Here is an 8,217-nt window from a genome sequence, read left to right on the forward strand (position 1 = left end):
CACAGAACTGGCTTCCATTATTTCAGTTGCCCATGATAAACAATCTGAAAATCTTTTTCGTTTTTTTTGTTTGTGACAGGGTTTCTCTGTGTAGCTTTGTAGGCCAGGTGGCCTCTAACGCACATAGATCTGCCTGCCTCTGCCCCCTGAGTGCTGGGATTAAAGGTGTGCACCACCACTGCCCTGCACAATCTGAAAATCTTAAATGAAAAGTTCTGAAGCTGGGCTGAGCCTACAACTTAGTGGTGAAGAGCTTGCCTAGCATACTCGAAACCCCGGGTTTGATTCTGTCACCACATGCAATATTCACAAGTTTAAAAATTCTTAGATTGGAGGTTGGAGAGATGGCTCAGCAGTAAAGAGCACTTGCTGCTCTTGCAGACAACCTAGGTTCAATTCCCATCCCCAACCCCCCTACCCCCCCTCATAGAGTCTCACAATAGTCCAGAACTCCAGTTTCAGAGGATGCTATCCAGTGCCCTCTTCTGGCCTCTGTGGGCACTGCATGTATGTGGTGCAGGCAAAAACTCATAAAATAAAAATCTTTTACCTTCTGAGCATAATTAATCCCAGCACTCAGGAGGCAGAGGCAGGTGGATCTCTGAATTCAAGGCCAGCCTGGTTTATAGCAAGTTCCAGTACAGCTAGGGCTATGTAGGGAAGTCTTGTCTCAAAAACAAAACAAAAAATAAATAAATCTTAAAAAAAAATTGCAGGGTTGATGTAGTAGAACAAGCTTTTAATCCCAGTACTTGGGAAACAGAGGCATTTGGATCTCTGAGTCCAAGGCCAGCCTGTTCTACAGAGTGAGTTCCAGGACAGCCTGGGTTACACAGAAAAACCTGTCTCAAAAACACATAAAAAATAAAGTATCCTATGTTATTCTCATTACTGTGACAAAATATCTGATAAAAATCAACCTAAGGGACACTTTATCTGGGCTAATGGTGTAAGGGAGAAGCAGTCTGTCAGAATGCAATCATGTTGTCACGAGTGTGACGAAGGTCAGTGTATCTATATTCAAGAGGCAGAGGTGAACACTCTACTTCCTTGTCCCTTCTTAGTGGATAACCGCAGGCATGGGACTGCGCTACCTGAATTCAGGGTGGGTTTCCCTCAGTAACACCTCTCTGGAAACAACCTAGACTTGCCGGGAGCCGTGTCTCCTAGGTGATTCCAAGTCCAGTCAGGCTTGGACATTAGCCACCACCCACACCATTCTAAGTGGTGTGTTGATAACTTCCTCAGCTCCATCCAGGGCACGAATCATCCCAACATACGCCCGCTCCATACACTTCCCATTCAATAGTGGCTTAGTGGCTGCCTGCCTTCTGGGACAAACCGTCAGAGTATCAGTGTAATGAACACAGCTGAGATCATGGGAGAGCAGTGCTTTCCTCAAACAGGAAGTGTGGGGATTTATTCAGGGCACTGTACATATTCACACCGGGAGGCAGGGTCAGGCACATCCTTGAGCATCCTCAATCCAAAATCCCAATCCAGGACAGACTCAGTTGTGTATTTCTGGGTGAGGTCAGCCCAAGGAACACATGTTCAAAGGGTAGGGAGTTAAACAAGACTTCTGGTTTTTCCCAAAGAGTTTTTGCTGAAATAAAACGGACATTTTTGGTGCTGTCTTGCTTCCTTGGTAGCGGCAGGACCACTGGTGGGCGGCCTCCATTGAAAGACTAACAAACCAGCTCTACTTTGCTTGAATTTTCTGGCTGGATTTTCCTTTCCCCATTTTGATTTGGTTTGAGGATGATTTGGTAGGGGGTGTCTGAGACAGAACTCAGCATGTGGCCCAACTTAGCAGTGGGTAAAAGAATTCTGCCTCGGCTTGCTGAATGCTGAGGTTATAGCCAAGAGCTACCATGCCCCAGATGTCTTTCATTTTTTAAAAAGCTTTAAAAGTATTTAATGATGCATATGGGGGTAGCATATGCACATGACTGCAGGTCCCGGGAACTGATGAAGATCAGACACAGCTCCCTGGAGGTGTAGTACAAGGTGGATGTGGGTCCTGGGAAATGAATTCGTGTCCTCTGAACAGTAGTGTTATGCTCTTAATGGGTAAGCCATCTCTCCAGCCCCATTAAAATATTTCACATTTTTTTTTATTGATTGGGGGCACACAGGTGGAAGTCAGAGAGTAACTTCTGAAATTCGGTTTCCTCCTCTTACCTCGTGGGTCCTGGGAATTGAACTCAGGTGGTGAGTCTTGGTTGCAAGTGTCTTTCCCTCTGAACAGGTGAGCTGTCATCTGTTCCTTCCTCCTTCCTTCCTTCTTCCTTCCTTCCTCCTTCCTTCCTTCTTCCTTCCTTTGGTTTTTCAAGACAGAGTTTCTCAATATTAACAGTCCTAGATATCCTGAAACTCACTTTTTAGACCAGGCTGGCCTCAAATCATTTTTTTTTTTCTTGTTGATGACAAAATTCTGCAGTGACAGCTAATTTAACAAGGTTTTTTTGTTGTTGTTGTTTTTTTTTTTTTTTTGTTTTTGGAGACAGAGTTTCTCTGTGTAGCCTTGGCTGTCCTGGAACTCACTCTGTAGACCAGGATGGTCTCCAAACCACAGACATCTGTCTGTACTTGATTTAAAGGCCTGCACAGCCACCACTCAGCTGATAGTTAATTTAAATTTTCTAATTTGTTTGACTATTGAGTTCCTGTGAATTGGGCTATAAATGAGTGCTTCGATTAGCAATACTGATGTGTCTTGTGTTCTTGTAAGCTTACTCTAATGTGTAGGGAGGGATTCAATCTGACCTGGCTGTAGCCATAGCCACTGCTCTGGTCCCCTCCCATTTTCTCCCACTGGATGATAATTAAGTGAAGCTTTACACCCCACACCTGGTGCCAGCAGTGCCAGGGACCATCCTGACATCTCTGATATTAGCTTGTCCTCCCTCACTTGTCCTGTGCTCCCTTCTGCTAGCACAGACCGTGGGATCCACTAGCCTCGATGCCACCCAGAAACATGCTTCTGCAGGTAAGAAGTCCCCCAACAAACATATGACAGTCTGAAATCCCAGGCTGTCTGCCTCTTTCCTGGGTCTGGTGACATTTGCGACCCACACACAGACCATGCTTCTTTTTCTATGTGATGGTTTTGCACCAGTAATTTAATACTGGCGCAGCAGCAAGAAGATCAGAAATGAGCCCTACGTAAGGTCATTAGTCTTGGGGTAGACCAGTTGCTCAAAGAATTGAGGACATTGGAAATGACATCAATAGTCAACATTTAAAAACAAGGCAAAGCAAGGTGGTGGCACACACCTTTAATCCCAGTACTTGGGAGGCAGAGGCGGATCTGAATTCCAGGACAGCCAGGGGCTACAGAGAGAAACTCTGACTGGAAACAAAGCAAGGCAAAGTGGGTGATGTGGAATCCCCTTCTAGACCTTGAGGCCCGAGAACTGGTATCTGCAGTTAGCCATTGTCTTGGTTTTGTTTTGTTGGGTTGGTTTGTTGTTTTAATTTTGTCAACTTTACACAAGCTAGAGTTATCTGGGGAAAGAATGCCGCATTGAGAAAATGCCTCCATCAGCCTGGCCTGAATGGAAGACTATAGGCATTTTCTTGATTAATGATTGATGTGGAAGAAACCATCCCACCGTGGGTGATGCCACCCTCACCCACCCTACCTCTGTCCTCAGGGAGCAGTCCTGAGTAATATGAGAAAACAGGTTGAACAAGCTCATGGTCTATGACCTCGGCTTCAGTTCCTGCCTGGAGGTTCCTGCCTCAGTTTCCCTGGTGATGGACTGTGACCTGTAAGCCAAGTAAACTTTTTCTTCCCAAGTTGCTTTTGGTTGTGGTGTTTATCATAGCCATAGAAACCTAACTGAGACAGCTTAGCAACTGTGGCCATTTGAACTCTGAGAAGGACATTCTGAGAGTAGGGTTCTCTGGGTGGCTGGCACTCAGCAAATACTTTTCCCCATAACGAATGATAATGAGATGTGAGTACTTCTATGGTCTAAGATTATGCTGACCTTGGACTGTTTGCGCTGGAAAGGCTGCATGAGTTCTCTTCAGTCTGCAGTTATGTTGGCTGGGCCCAGTGTCAAAAACTGACCAATGAATACAAGTCTTATTGTGCTGCCTTGACACTGCAAAAAATCCCACCAAGAAAGTGGTGATGGCACACACCTTTATTCCCAGCACTCAGGCAGCAGTGGCAAGCAGATCTCTGAGTCGGAGGCCCACCAACCTAGGCTAAAAAGCAAGTTGCAGGGCAGCTCAAGCTGTTACACAGAGAAACCCTGTCTCAAAACCAAACAAAAATCCCACTGAGAATGCGACTTAATACAAAGCCAGATGCTTGTGTGTGTGTGTGTGTGTTTGTTTTTTAAAAGGGCAGGTGGGGGCCCCTGAGATTCTGATGACCTGTTTTTAATTGGGCCTACTTGGTGGCAGAGAACTGATTCCCTCAAGTTTTTCTCTGACCACATGTGTATGGTGACATATTCTGCTCAAAGCCTGAAAACTCCAACCAAGCAAGGGTACATGAAAAACAAAAATCAAAAAACAAACAAAAAAACTTTGTTTTGTTTTTTTCCAAGACGGGGTTTCTCTGTGTGGCTCCAGCTGTCCTGAAACTCTGTAGACCAGGCTGGCCTCAAACTCACAGAGCTTTGCTTACCTCTGCCTCCTGAATGCTGGGATTAAAGGTGTGAGCCATCCCTGCCTGACCATGACAAAGAATTTATTAATTCATGAGCTTGCTGGTCACAAGATGACCGGTCAGTGGACAATGCTTTCAGGATTATTTTCTACAAAGAGATGACTGGAGACTGTGTAGGCACCGTCTCATGGCTGCAGTCCATGGCCAGGTACACAGACCTGACCTAATCACTGCTCACATTTTCCAGTTCTGCATATTTAATTATTTTTGCCAAAATGGTTATTTCTTCAGGTTGTTCTTACTGACTAGTTGTGCAGAGTTCCTGGCATGTTACGCAGTGGACAGGCTAGAGCAGGCAGCTGCCTAGAGGCCTGCCTGTTCCTGACCAGCAAATCCACAGCGAAGCAGAGGCAGGTGGATCTCTGAATTCAAAGCCGGCCTGGTCTACAGTGAGTTCCAAAAAACCCATTTATCTGATTACTGTGGAAGAGAAGGTCAGGTAGAGTTAAATATGGGGAGAGAGGGGGAAAGGGAAGGGGAGACGGAGGGAGAACATTAGATTTTAATATTCTGTTTCAGAGCGGCCCTGTGGACAGAAGGCCCTGTGTAGTGTATGATAAGGACAGCGTCTCAGTGGAGACCCAGGTCTTCTGCCCTTTCATACAATCACTCTACCTTCCCCCTCGGGAGGGGCCAAAATGGAATTTACACCTTCTGCTCCTCCCTCTTTTTCCCATCTTCTGAGAAACCTGCATGGAGTGGGCTCTGGGCAAGGAGAGCCTGGAGCTGACCAGGGCTCTTACAATGAAGGCTACCTCACGGGGGCTTCTTGGGCAGGGTTAGGACTGACTGATGGAAGGGGAAGCTCTGGCTGAATTCTTAGGCCCTGAGATGAAGCTATAGACTGAGACCTTGTCTTCCACAGCCTGAAGCTTGGTGTTTGTCCTTGGATTGCAGCCTGGACAGACGGCATAGGAGCGCCACCAGCTCTGAAAGTTGAAATTTCCGACGTCTTCCAGGTAGTTTGTGCGGCTCCTCTCAAGGAGCACCAGGGAATGGGGGAGAGCGAGGGTCCTGAAAGCCAAGAGACTCAGGGCCCATTCTTGCTGTGGCAGGAAACAGCCTTGCACAGAGACCCCACTGCTCACCTACAGGGTTGGCATGCGAGGTGCTGAGGCCGGTTACACCATTTGTCCTTTATTGCTTTCCACCTGGCTCTGCACTGCAGAGCTGCCCTCGAGCTTTCAAACTAAAAGAAGCCTGGCTACGGGGGAAAGCGACCTGGGTCATTATCCCCCCAGCATCCTCCCGGAGTAGATGTAGTACCTGTGTAGTGTGCTTCCCTCAGCTAGTCCTCCCCTTAGCTAGCTGCCTGTTCTTGTCCAAGCTCAAGGCTAGTGACAGCTGCTCCATCTCCGATACAGAGACCTGGACTGATGACAGCTTGTAATTCACACCCCCTCAGTGGCTTCTCTAATGCCCACCACCTGTTAAGTAGGGCTCTGGACAAACACCTCTTTCCTGGTCCATGCCATCAATGCCCTGCTTGGACCTGGACCAATCTAGTAGTTACTGCTTCATTAAATCCTTCCAGAAGCCAGCTTAACATGTCACCCGCCACAGGATGCATGCCCTGCACCATAATGCTGCTTCCCTTCTCTGAAGATACCCAGCCACTCAGGGAAGTGAAATTAGACTCTGGTCTCTCACCTCCCATTTTGGGGTTCCAGGCACTCTGCAACCCAGGGCTTGGGCCTTATATCTGGGAAGGCAGTTAACGTCCAGTGTGGAGGGAAGTAACAGGAACTTGAATCCTCCTCTTGGTAGCAGATATTCACCGTGGCAATAAAGCATCCTGGCATCAGCAACCTACCAAATCCCAAGCCTGAGCCAAGGGTATGGTAACAACTTCCCTGCTCCTTACATCCGTCGCTCATCCTTGCAGGCTGTAAGCGCCTGTGGCCCATGCTGTGGATGACTAACCTCCAACTTCTCTTCTGCCACCCTTCCTGTAACAGCAGTCACCACCACTGTTGGGAACACCCACAATGGCTTTCCTGCGGGCTACTCACTGCTATGCTATCATTTTCTGTCCTTAAATGTAGCTGGCTCCCAACTTGCTTCTAGAGCGTGGCTTTAGCACTGGAGTCCACTGTGATTATGTGTAAATGTTTGTGCCCACATGTATACCTGAGTTCAGGTGCTCACAGAGGACAGACTTGTCGCATCTCCTGGAGCTGCAGTTACAGATGGTTGTAAGATACCTAATATGGGCGCTGAGGACCATGCTTCTTTCTCAAGGAACAACAGCCAAGTGCTTTTAACTGCAGAGCCATCTCAATTCTACACCACGGCCAGAAGATGGCAGTATGAAGCCAGAAACCAGCAGTTCCTACATCTGCTGGTTCTCCGGAGTAGACAGCCTGTACATAGGTCTCAGGAGTAGTATGTCAGTCAGAAAATCCAAGCACTTGGAAGGAGTCTCCCCCATCCCCCCAGGTAAGTTTGGAATGGGATAAACTATCACACCCCCCCTTTTTTTTTTTTTAAAGAAAAGATGCCTGTCTACCCTTGACGGGTTTAGAATTTAATGTGTAGACCAGGGTTTCTCTGTATCTTTGGAGCCTGTTCTTTAACGCACAGATATGACTCACTCTGCCTCCCAAGTGCTGGGATTGAAGGTGTATGTCACCACCACTGGGCAAGAACAGAAAGCTTTTTAAAAAGTTAATACTGAGGTGGTGGTGCACTACTTTAACCCAAGCACTTGGCAGGAGAATCTCGAGTTCAAGGCCAGCCTGGTCTACAGAGTGACTTCCAGGACAGCCAGGACTACACAGAGAAACCCTGTCTTAAAAACAAAAATAATGAGTTTTGCCTACATGTTTCTACACTATGTGTGTGCCTGCTGCCCACAGAGCTCAGAAGATGATACTGGAACTCCTGGGCCTAGAGTTATAGACAGCTGTGAGCTAACATATGGGTGATGGGAATAAAATCTGGGCCCTCTGCAAGAGCCAACTTCTGAGATTCAGCCAGGCCTGGTAGCACAGAGCTGTTATCTCTGTACTCAGGAGGCTGAGGCAGAAACATTACTGCAAAAACTAGGCTAACCTAGTCAGACACCCTTTCTCAAATAAACCTACACAGATAAGACTTTTTGTTTTTTGAGACATGGTTTTTCTGTGGCTTTGGGGCCTGTCCTGGAACTTCCTCTGTAGACCAGGCTGGCCTCGAACTCACAGAGATCCTCTTGTCTCTGCCTCCCAAATACTGAGACCAATGCCCAGCCAGATATAAGACTTTATCATGTGTAATCACGTGTATTTGTGTCATGGGAAATGTGTGTGTGAGTGACAGTGACCTAGAGGCAAGGTGGCATCAAATCCCCTGGAAATGGAAACATACTTGTGAGCCGCCTAATGTGGGTACCTGGGAACTGAACTCAGGTCCTCTGGAAGAGCAACTGCTTTTAACCACTGTATGGCCTTCCCAGCCCTTTATTTTTGATACAGGATCTTGAAAACAGACGAAGCCCTGGACCCATGCCTTAGCTGACCGAGGTGATTTGGATATGTGTTTTTTTA

The sequence above is a fragment of the Phodopus roborovskii genome, unplaced genomic scaffold (assembly GCF_943737965.1).
Source record: "Phodopus roborovskii unplaced genomic scaffold, PHOROB, whole genome shotgun sequence".
In the NCBI taxonomy this organism is placed as follows: Eukaryota; Metazoa; Chordata; class Mammalia; order Rodentia; family Cricetidae; genus Phodopus; species Phodopus roborovskii.